We start from the raw sequence: 11,711 nt of genomic DNA, 5'->3' as shown, positions 1-11,711 counted from the left end.
TTCTCAGCTAAGATTTAACAGTAAAAAAAATGTTTTTCGTATGTCTGAGTTGCCGAATAATATGTAATTAATTGAAGCAATGTTTACAGTTAAGAAATAGAAGAAAAATGTTACATGAAAATGAACCTCAAACCAAAATGGGACTTCTTGGAAAAGATCAACAACTGAAACCAGAAATATAGGGCAGATCCATTAACGCTACGATTTAACTGTATTACACAAATTACCATTCAATTAGATTGCAGCAATACGTCAACGGCGTCCAAACTCACCATGTTTTTATCCTTTATGCTATCACGCAAACAGATGAAATAATAGTTTCAACTGATTGCAGATTCGATAAAGCTTGCGCCTGTCGTGGCTCGCAGTTTCGGAAGCCGTCGTTCTGGAAGAATCAAACAGCAACATGTTGGTTTCCACATGGGCAGTTACCAATATGATTGGTATATTATTTCGGTTCTCATTAGGCTGAACTTGCTGAGTGGAACTTTCATACTCTCCTAGACCCGAATATACTCTCGGTGGAATGTTGACTGGCAATGGTCATATAGCTTCGGATGGATTCTATTCCGGAGCACCTAGTGAGTACCTGAAGGAAATGGTGGAACATTCGTGTTTCGGACCGAATGATAGACGGGCAGCGTTTTTCGGGTTGTTGAAGCTACCATGTGAGTAAATATCTGTTTAACTATCAATGGTTCACGAAACTAACAAACTATTGTTTTAGACATCATATGCTATCACGCAGCATATGGCAAGTGGCCAAATTTTCCTCCACAGTTACAGGCTGCAGTAGTTAGATTTGGGAAGACACGTTTTCGCAATGAACGACTACGGGCTGAGAAACTACTGTAGTAAATATTTTCGCGTAACAAAAGTACATCGACCTTTGCTGTTATACATCCGGTAGGTGCTTCGCATATTTACACACAGCTTTCTCAATCAGATTAATCATTTGTCACGCATTCTATTGCACATGGTAAATTCATTTATGTGACTGAACCCTAAAGTTGAGACTTTCTCAGATTTTCCTATACCAATTACTATAGAAACTCCGAATATAACGGTTTACAACTTCCACTATCATCAGTACGACCACCGCTGTTCCAACTAACTGCATCTGCACTTGTACTAAAATATAGTGTACGTCAATCGACATCATCCTTCCTTTTCTGAAGCATGGCTTGCCAAATAACTTTTCTACTTCGCAAGTATTCCCTGTAGTAATCCAGTTCACATCGGGCCACGGCTCAAGAGAGCTCCGGGTGATCTTCCTACTGGCAACAAAAACCCTGGGAAACGAGCAAGCTCCTGCCCAGATGCTGAAGTGATTCCTGAATTAGAACCGGAAAACGAAGATGAAGCGTATGCCGACGAACCTTCTACGGATTCAGAGGACTTCGATACTGCGGAGCGTTTAGTTAGGAAGGTACAGCACGGCTCGAAATGTCAAGGAGTTTCCGGAAGTTGTATGCCCAAACGGTTTCTTTCGTACCGTTGAGTAATTCTGCCAACGGGAACAATACAACATGAGAAGGATGTGTTTGAAGAAGAAGAAACCATCCACTAATGTTGATGGAAAAGTAGTGAAGCACTGGAATTCTAAGCGCAAGAAAAGTGATAGCCAATTCCACTGATCAAATATATTATTATTGTATTGATGCTGTTCACATGATATGCTTTCGTAATTATATTCAAAATAAAATAAAATTAAGAACATTTCACAGATAGATATTCTGTTATTAACAATATACACCAAAATTTGGTACCAAAACACTTAAGCACCTCTCTATCTTCGTAGCTCACATTAAGGGATTTTATTCAGAGATGATTGATGTATAACCAATCCAATCCGAGCAGTAGGGACTATGTCCAAGAGGTTGACGATCCTCCCACGCCATTGTGAGTTGCCCTGGATGTACGAGTGAAGGTCCTGGTCCTGGTCTCAAGTCCTGGTGTTTGGTGGGATACTAAACATACCTGATCCGACGGCCGTCGTGCGTGATAGGAGGATCGCGCAGGCCCAATAAGCCGCCTGTAAAACCAATCATTACGAACGACGAATAAAAGACCACGATTGAGCATGAGCATGATTGACCGCCCACGGTTTATTTAGACATCATTGACTAAGGCCAGAGGTGGCTTGTGCTGCCATAAGCAAAAGACTTCCATTCAGCTCGGTTCATGGCTGCACTTCGCCAACCACGCAGTCTCGCGGAGGGTCCGCAAGTCGTCCTCCACCTGATCGATACACCTTGCCCGCTGTGCACCTCGCCTTCTTGTTCCGGTCGGATCGTTGTCGAGAACCATTTTCACCGGATTACCGTCCGATATTCTGGCTACGTGCCCGGCCTCCACCGCAGTCTTCCGATTTTCTGCGGTGTGAACGATGGATGGTTCTCCCAACAGCTGATGCAACCGTGGTTCATTCGCCTCTCCACGTACCGTCCGCCATCTGCACCCCACCATAGTTTTAAAGAGGATACTTAAAATGAATAAGGGTACTTCACTAAAGGGGTTCCTCGATCAAGAGCGGTTAAATAAAATAAACTGTTTCAGTTGAGGTTTCAGAACAGACTGACTATCTGGTTTTATTAATTATATACTCGAGCCCTTCGACTCAGTTCGTTTGTCCTGAGCGACAAAACGTCAAATGACATTTCAGAGCGCATAGGGGTGCGCAAGTAATCATAACAATTCTTCCCTTTACTATAAGTTATAACAATAATCGAGAACGCGAAATAAATTCACGAGAGTTCAAACAATTCAAGAACAAATATCGAATTAAATCATTGAGAAACTAAATCTAATCCGAAAATTTCCAAAATTCAATCATAAAGATAATCAGCACTACGGTGTTCTTTCCTAGGGCGTTTGATCTTCGGAGCTCCACCACCCGACGACTTTCGGAAGTTCGACGTTTTCTTTTCCTCCCTCCCTTCGAGCCTGTTCCTTCCACTTCGCCACTGGCCAGTGGGCTATTCGTCACATCGCCAGTGGGCGGCTCGTCTCCGGGGTACTCATATCGTCGTTCATTCCGCTGGCTCGCTCCTCCCTCGTAATCAAAAACATTCGGCCCTCGCCATTGAGTTGTTGCTTTAGAGATCCTGACCTGTGATCTTTGCGCCATTATCACCACGTTTCAACGCATATCTGTAAAACATGTTGAGAGTACTTTTTTAATAAACGTGGCTTTAATCCATCTGGTCTGATGTTGGGGACTATTATTTTTGTACCACACTTCATCCCCAGTCATCAGATTGTCAATAGCATCATGGTAAATTTTAGGAGAAATTCTATTCTGATGTTCTGTATGACCTTCATCATCTACATGTGGTACTTCCATATGACGTTTAAAACCATTTTTTAGGATTAACTAAATCTAAAATAGTCTTTGGTTTATATGAAAATATTCTTTCAGATGGAAAATGTCCATCTTTCGTTAAATTATTATTTCTAAAGTTGAATAAAACAAATTTATCTGGTCTTCCAGATCCAACTCCGAAATCTCTGGGTCCATTAGAAACCTTTTAAGTACTTCCTTTACTCGTTCTAACCAGCCTTTCTGCTTGACCATTACTTGATGGATTATATGGTGGGCTTTTCATTACTTTAATGCCTTGCTTTTCTAAAAAGTCAACAAATGTCTTGAGTTGAAAGGAGGACCATTGTCCGAAACTAAGACGTCCGGTAGACTGAACCGCGCAAAAAATTCTACCAGTTTTTTAACACTTGTTTCCATCCGTACCACGTCTCATCAATTCAATTTCGATCCACTTTGGAGAAACTATCAACCAATAACAGGTAAGTACAGTGTTTGTAAAGAAAAAAATCAATATGAATCCTGCTAAACGGTCTTGTGTAGTTGGTATCCATTTAGATATTTCTTTTGGCTTATGAACTATTGCCATACTGTTACATGCCTCACAGTTAGTAACATATTTGTCTATATCTGCATTAATACCATACCAATATACTGTACTGCGTGCTAATTGCTTCATTTTGATAAGTCCTGAATGATTTCCATGCAACAGTTTTAAGATGTTTTTTTGGAACACCTGGGGTATAATGACTCTGTCCCGAAAAAGGAGACATCCGTCTACCAATTCTAAATCCAAAAAATTTGAAAAGACATCTGAAAATTGTTTGTCTATTCTTTCGGGCCACCCATTGACCATAAAACATTTAACTTTCTGCAGGAACGGGTCGTTTTTTGTTGCTTCCGCTATTAACTTAAAGTCGATGGTTATTTCCTTACTAAAAATTTATACTTTAATGGCTTCTGTATCCAAATAATCAGGAACTTCTTGTGGTAATGGAAATCTTGAACAGAAATCAGCGTTCTCTAATTTATTTGATGGTCGATAGATAATGCTGAAATCATATATAGCCAAATCTTAAAACAAATCGTTGCAATCTCGTCACATAAATCGAGTTTTTTCCTTCTTTTTCCGAAAAATTCCCACTAAGGGTTTGTGGTCTGTATAAACAGTAAAACTTTGTCCGTAAAGATATTTGTGGAACTTTTAATAGTGCATACTAAAGCCAACGCCTCCAAATGTAGAATAGATACTTTCTTTTGTGCACTGTTTAATGAGAATGATGTAAAACAAATCGGTTTTTCTGTTCCATCTATCACGTGGGCTATTAAAACCCCCAAGACCGTAGTCGACGCATCCGATATTACAACAATCGGTTTTTAGGTCGTAAAACCTAAAAATTTGTTTTATCAGTAAACTTTACTCTTGGAGAAAGCTCTCTGACAATTGTCATCCCAGATGTATTGTACTTTATTTTTCAATAAATTATATAATGGAAATAATTTCAGAAGATAAGTTGGGTATAAACTTTGTGATAATAATTTAGTAAACCTAAGTATGATTTCAACTCTGACTCATTTTTAGGAGCATTTGCTTTCTCTATAGTTAATATTTTATCAGGACAAGGCTTAAGCCTTTGTCACTAATAATGTGTCCTAAATGTTGAAGCTCCTTAACAAAAATTTGCACTTTTCAAAGTTTACCTTTACAAGAGCCTTTAGCTAAACGTTCCAATACTAACAAGAGCTTGATCTTACAATCCTCAGCTATCGTTCCAGCAATTAAAAACGTCATCCAAATAACAAGAAACATTTTCGATACCTTCCAATACTTTTATCCATGACTTGTTGAAAAATAGAGGGCACTCGAGGATGCCCGGCAATCTATTGTATTTTGTATAAACCTTTCATTGTATTGATAACCACGAACTGCTTGGACCTCTCCGTCAATTCTAATTGCGTATGCCCTTCAAGGTCAAGGGCACAAAACACTTCTACAACCAGCCAGATTAGCAAAAATATCTTGTGATGTAGGTGTTAGATATGAATTAGGTATCAGGAGCTTCTATTAATTGAAACTTTACAATCTATGACTAGACGGATTTCATTATTTTCTTCATTACTATGATGATTGGAGAAGCCCATTCACTAGTATCAACCTTGAGTAATAACCATTTCTTTTTCTAAATTTGTCTAAATAATCGGAAACTTTATCCTCTTCAATCTATAAGGCACGTCGTAAGCTTTTTTAAAATAGGAGTTTCGTCCCTCATAATCAATTCTGCTTTAAATCCATTTGATAGGTGAAGTTTTTCGTAAATACGTTTTTGAATTTGTTTTTCAAATCATCAACGGCAATTCCGCCGGATCTCATCAATTCTGTTGATTTGTAAGGAATTTGTAAAAAATGTCTCCAATCGTAAAACATGTCCAGCCAAGTTCGACCAAAAAGCGGGTAAAAATCATTGTCACAATCTAACACTAGTAGCTGCATTACCGCCTCTTTGCCGTTTATTTTTACCAAAACCCTTGCTTCCCCTTCAATTTTCAATTTTGTTCCGTTAACAACCATTAATGGTTCATTGTATTTACGCAGTTCATTGATAAAATTCGACGAATATTGTCTTTTACTAATAACAGACACAGACGCGCCACAATCAATTTCCATTTTCAAACATTTTTGCCTCTATTTCCACTTCTACCTAAACAAGTGGTTACTAATTTTTGTTTATAGACGCCACCATCATACATTGAAGATTACCTGAGTCGCTGTCGTCATCATCTTCGTCGTCCCTAGTAACGCATTCTCTCAACAGCTCCGTAATGTGAGACGGTCATGAGGGTCCTGGTCTATACGATTCAACTAGGTTGACTGCATCACGGTTAAGGTTCTTAGGTTTGAAGCACTTTTTACGGATGTGACCTTCACACCGCAAAATTGCATATCATTTGTGAATAGTCAGGTCGTGTCCACTGTCTTTGTCTTCCAAACTGTCTCTCCTGCTGCCGAAGAAAATTCCATGCCTCCGATCCTTGATTCTGTGCGTTCGCTCTGCCGGTCGAAACCCTAATCTGCTCCTTCACAGGCCCTCTGCTATTGCTTTCCCTATCTTCACTTCCTTCTTGGTCTTTCCGAACGAAATCATAAACCTTTGGATAATCTTGTCGCCGCCACGCCCATGTGTACATTTGGCCTATTTGCAACTGTGGCTACCATAGCTGGATGCACTAAGTTCGGTTGATTAGCTGTCCCTTGCATCTCGCTCTAGCTACTTCCCATGTAGCGATTATTTTCTCTGCATTTGCTAGATTTAATTTGTCTTCACTTAACAGGCGCTGCCGCTAAGATTGTTATCAGTAATGCCGGCAATAAGGCGGTCGAGTATTGCGACCTCCTTAAAGTTCTCAAAGCAACAAAATTCTGCTTGAAGTTTCAAGTTTAAAATGAAATCTTCCGTTGACTCATCTGGGTTTTGTACTCTGGTACCAAATTTGTACCTTTGTACTAGATCATCAGGGTCTGTTTTGTCCAGACGATTCTTCAACTGGGACACAATATCATCTAGTGCTGCATGTTCAAAGTTTCCGGAAAGAAGAAGCTTCATTTCTGCGAATATTACTGGACCACTCTGGTGATGAAATAGGCCTGTTGGTCTTCTTCCTTCACCTTTATTCACACCCTGAAGAAATATTTTAACCAGGTGAACCAATCGTTAAACGATGTTCCCCTACGGTAGGGTTCTAGTGAGAAGGCTACACTGGAGCTCATTGTACGAACTACCAAAGCCAACAAGTTTCTTTTTATGTAAAAATATAGAACCAAAGCCAAATATTTAATAATAAAAAATATCACAGTACCATTCAAAACAAATTGTCAATTCATTTAGCAATACGTAATCACCGCATATACAATGTTCCAGCATAAAATAAAATAGAAATAAACAAAAATATCACATTAAATTGTCTATAAAATCACGATTATCTAGCCAAAATTATTTGATAAATTACGACACATTAACATGAGGACTCACCCTGAAATACACACTAACCAGTCTGCGGCTTGCTTTAGATTCCGTCGAACACCACTAAATTTCCGTGAAAAACCAAAGGGACTGAATTCCTCAACGGATGGAGAGAATTATCTCGAATCCAGCTATCCGACTCCGTTGAGCCCTTTTGCCTGAAATACCGGAACGAGGCTCGATGCTTAGCACGCTGCTTAAAAAACCTTTATTCAATAAAAAGAGAATAACTATTAACAATATGTTAAACAAAAAGACAACACAATAAAACATTTGTTCTGTCAATGCGAATAAAGATTTTTATTCTGGTCACCCTATTATTTCAATCACACAATACAGTGAAAAAGGCCTTTTCGCTTCTTACCACCGCGATTACCAAAATGACGCTATCTTTCCACGCTTTTAGCTATTCGGATTCAAAGCGACGTCTGCGGGTTTCGGATGATTGGTTGTAGAATAAACTCAATATCTTAATTCTCGCCGGCGTTAGGAGATAGTTCAGCACACAATGGCTACACCAACGATGTGCGCGGTTGGTAGTTTTGATGATTATTCGCTTCCAATTTGCACCGTCGCAATCAATAAACTAGTGGGGTTTTTAGTCACTTTTTGCACACGCGTTATGTTCTTCTGCTCGTCGCCACTTTTAAAGAGGATACTTAAAATGAATAAGGGTACTTCACCAAAGGGGTTCCTCGATCAAGAGCGGTGAAATAAAATAAACTGTTTCAGTTGAGGTTTCAGAACAGACTGACTATCTGGTTTTATTAATTATATACTGAGCCCTTCGATCTCAGTTCGTTTGTCCGAGCGACAAACGTCAAATGACATTTCAGAGCGCATAGGGTGCGCAAGTAACTATAACATAGATGGTACGCAACACTTTCCTTTCGAAAACTCCCAGTGCGCGTTGGTCCTCCACGAGCATCGTCCAGGTCTTATAAGCGTTTTGTAGATAGTCAGTTTGGTACGGCGGCGAACTCTATTCGATCGAAGCGTCTTGCGGAGTCCAAAGTACGTACGATTTCCAGCCACTATGCGTCTCCGAATTTCTCTGCTGGTATCGTTATCGGCGGTCACCAGTGGCAGTACACGAATTCCTTCAACCACCTCGATTTCGTCACCACCGATAGAAACTCGTGGTGGGTGGCTCAATCATTGACCTCTTGAGGCCTCTTCCTATCATGTACTTCGTCTTCGACGTGTTGATGACTAGTCCAATCCGTTTAGCTTCGCTTTTCAGTCTGATGTAGGCTCCGTCCATCCTCTCAAAGTTACGTGCCATGATATCAATGTCGTCGGCGAAACCAAATAACTGGACGGACTTCGTGAAAATCGTGCCACTCGTGTCAATCCCTGCCCTTCGTATTATTCCCTCCAAAGCGAAGTTGAATAGCAGACACGAGAGACCATCACCTTGCCGTAACCCTCTCACGGCTTTTTCGAAGGACTCGAGAACGCCCTGAAACTCGAACTACGCACATCACCCGGATCCATCGTCGCCTTGATCAACCGTATCAGTTTATCCGGAAATCCGTTTTCGTGCATTAGCTGCCATAGCTGGTCCTGATCGATTGTATCATGTATGCGGCTTTGAAGTCGATAAATAGATGATGTGGGCACGTTGTATTCGCGGCATTTCTGCAATACCTGATGACGTATGGCGAACACCTGGTCTGTGGTAGAGCGTTCACCCATAAATCCCGCCTGGTACTGCCTGCCCACGAACTCTCTTTTGCAATTGGTGTTAGTCGACGGCATAAAATTTGGGAGAGTACCTTGTAGGCGGCGTATAGCAATGTGATTGCGCGGTAGTTGGTACAATCCAGCTTATCGCCCTTTTGTAGATGGGACACACGACTCCTTCCATCCACTCCTGCGGCAGAACCTCATCCTCCCAAACCTTGGTAATTACCTAGTCCAGCGCTCTAGCCAGTTCCTCACCATCGTGTTTAAACAGCTCTTCTGGTAGTTGGTCCAGTCCAGGGGCTTTGTTGTTTTTCAGCTGGCTGATCTCCTCCTGGATTACCTGGAGATTCGGAGCAGGAAGTCGTATATGCTGCGCGTGTGATCCCAAGTTCATTACCATACCGCCACCGTTGTCTCCCACATCGGGATTCAGGTTCTCTTCGTAGTTCTGCCGCCACCTTTGGATCACCTCACGCTCGTTCGTAAGAAGGTTACCGTTTATGTCCTTACAAATATCGGGCTGTGGGACGTGACCCTTACATGAACGGTTTAACTTCTCATAGAACTTTCGTGCGTTATTAGCGCGGTACAGTTGCTCCGTCTCTTCACGTTCTCGATCTTCCTGCTGGCGCTTTTTCTCCCGAAAAATTGAGTTTCGTCTGTTCCGCCGTTTGTAAATATCGTGCCTCGTTCGCCCTCGTGCGGTGTTGCAGCAATCTCGCCCATGCTGTATTCTTCTCCTCAACATTCGCTCACATTCGCCGTCATACCAGTCGTTTCTCTGATCTGGGGGCACCGTGCTTAGTGCAGCGGTTGCGGTGTTTCCAATGGCGGATCGAATATCTCTCCAGCCATCTTCAAGAGATGCTGCGCCGAGCTGCTCTTCCGTTGGGAGTTCCACTTCCAGCTGCTAAGCGAAGTCTCGGGCTAGTCTACCGTCTTGTACCCGCCCAATGTTAAGCTGCGGTGACGACTCCGACGCGTGTTGATCACCGTCGAGAGGGTTGAGCGCAGACATACTGCGACGAGGTAGTGGTCGGATTCAATATTCGCACTGCGGTAAATGCGTACGTTCGTGATGTCGGAGAAGAATTTACCGTCGATTAGAACGTGGTCGATTTGGTTTTCCGTTACTTGATTAGGTGATTTCCATGTGGCATTGTGGATATTCTTGCGGGAGAAGAAAGTGCTACCACTACCATTCCGCGGGAGGCTGCAAAGTTCATGCATCGTTGGCCGTTGTCAGACTATCCGGTCCGATGTCCGGTCTATACATTATCTCCCTTCCTACCTGAGCGTTCATGTCACCGATGACGATTTTGACGTCCCGCAGTGGGCATCCATCGTATGTCTGCTCCAGCTGCGCATAGAACGCTTCTTTCTCGTCGTCGGATCTCCCTTCGTGTGGGCAGTGCACGTTGATGATGCTATAGTTGAATAAACGGCCTTTTATCCTCAGCTTGCACATCCTTGCGTTGATTGGTTGCCACCCAATCACGCGTTGGCGCATCTTTCCCAGCACTATGAAGCCGGTTCCCAGCTCGTTGGTGGTGCCACAGCTTTGGTAGAAAGTAGCCGCTCGATGCCCGCTTTTCCACACGTTCTGTCCTGTCCAGCAGATTTCCTGCAGCGCTACGACATCGAAGTTGCGGGGATGTAATTTATCGTAGATTATCCTATCGCAACCTGCGAAGCCTGGCGACTTGCAGTTCCATGTTCCAAGCTTCCAATCGTGATCCTTTATTCGTCGCCTAGGTCGTTGCCGATTGTATCGAGTCGTATTATCTTCTATGTCGTTCGTAATAGTTGTTTTTAAAGGCGGCTTATTGGGCCTGCGCAAACATCTCGTCGGAGGGCCGTCGTGTCAGGGCTGTTTAGCGTCCCACCTAACACCAGGACTTGGGCTTGTGCGCTTTGAGCGGCACACGGTCGCTTTGGCGGAGCCTACTTGCGGATACATGCAGCTTTTTATAGAAATTTAACAGGCCCCACTGTCAAACTCCACCACATCCCTGGCAAGCACAACTCGCAGATATCCTGGGGAGGGATCGTCAGGCCCTTGAACATAGTACCTGCTGCCCACGGTTGCTACTCCGTTATTGCCAGGTACGCTGTATTTACACAGAGAACCAACAGATGAAGTTTGGGACTAACATCATCTTCAATGTGTAAGAACTGGTGACCCAAAAATAAGCAATACCAGCGCCGGCCGTGTCCGAATGCAGGTCAATTAAGGAATAGGTAGGAAATTGCTAACGTGATACGGCCGACGAGTCTATACCGCAGCGTCGCGTTGTTTTGGATCTTCTATGGTCCAAATGGACCCCAATGCACTAGGGAGGTTAAATGGCATCGTACGCTATCGAAGTTTGATAAGAAAACCTTTAAACCTTTGCGCGAAAATATTTAGTTGGATTGGATTATTTCATACCTCTGTTGTACAAATCTTATTCAATATATTTTCCAGTGGATCTGGTTATGGATATCTCCTATATAATAATAATAGACTGACATCAGTTCAAAGCAATCTACAGGTGCTAAAATTTATCAACACAATATGCTCTTTCGTATCCCGGCTGCAGCACGCCCAACAAAGCTGCCACCAGTGTAGGAAATAAAAATAAAATGTGATATTACTTTGCCGTCCTCACTAGGTACTTTATCGTCATGCTGCTAGGTGG

The 11,711-nt window shown here is 42.3% G+C and overlaps 1 pseudogene; it reads left to right on the top strand.

Moving 5' to 3' along the window:
- Nucleotides 1-598: 598 nt before the first annotated feature.
- Nucleotides 599-1,501, top strand: LOC134202479 (uncharacterized; annotated as a pseudogene).
- The last annotated feature ends 10,210 nt before the right edge of the window (nt 1,502-11,711 follow it).

The sequence above is a fragment of the Armigeres subalbatus genome, unplaced genomic scaffold, assembly GCF_024139115.2.
Source record: "Armigeres subalbatus isolate Guangzhou_Male unplaced genomic scaffold, GZ_Asu_2 Contig1236, whole genome shotgun sequence".
NCBI lineage: Eukaryota > Metazoa > Arthropoda > Insecta > Diptera > Culicidae > Armigeres > Armigeres subalbatus.
The sequence above is the reverse complement of the archived record's forward strand: the minus strand, read 5'-3'. Positions and strand labels throughout refer to the sequence as shown.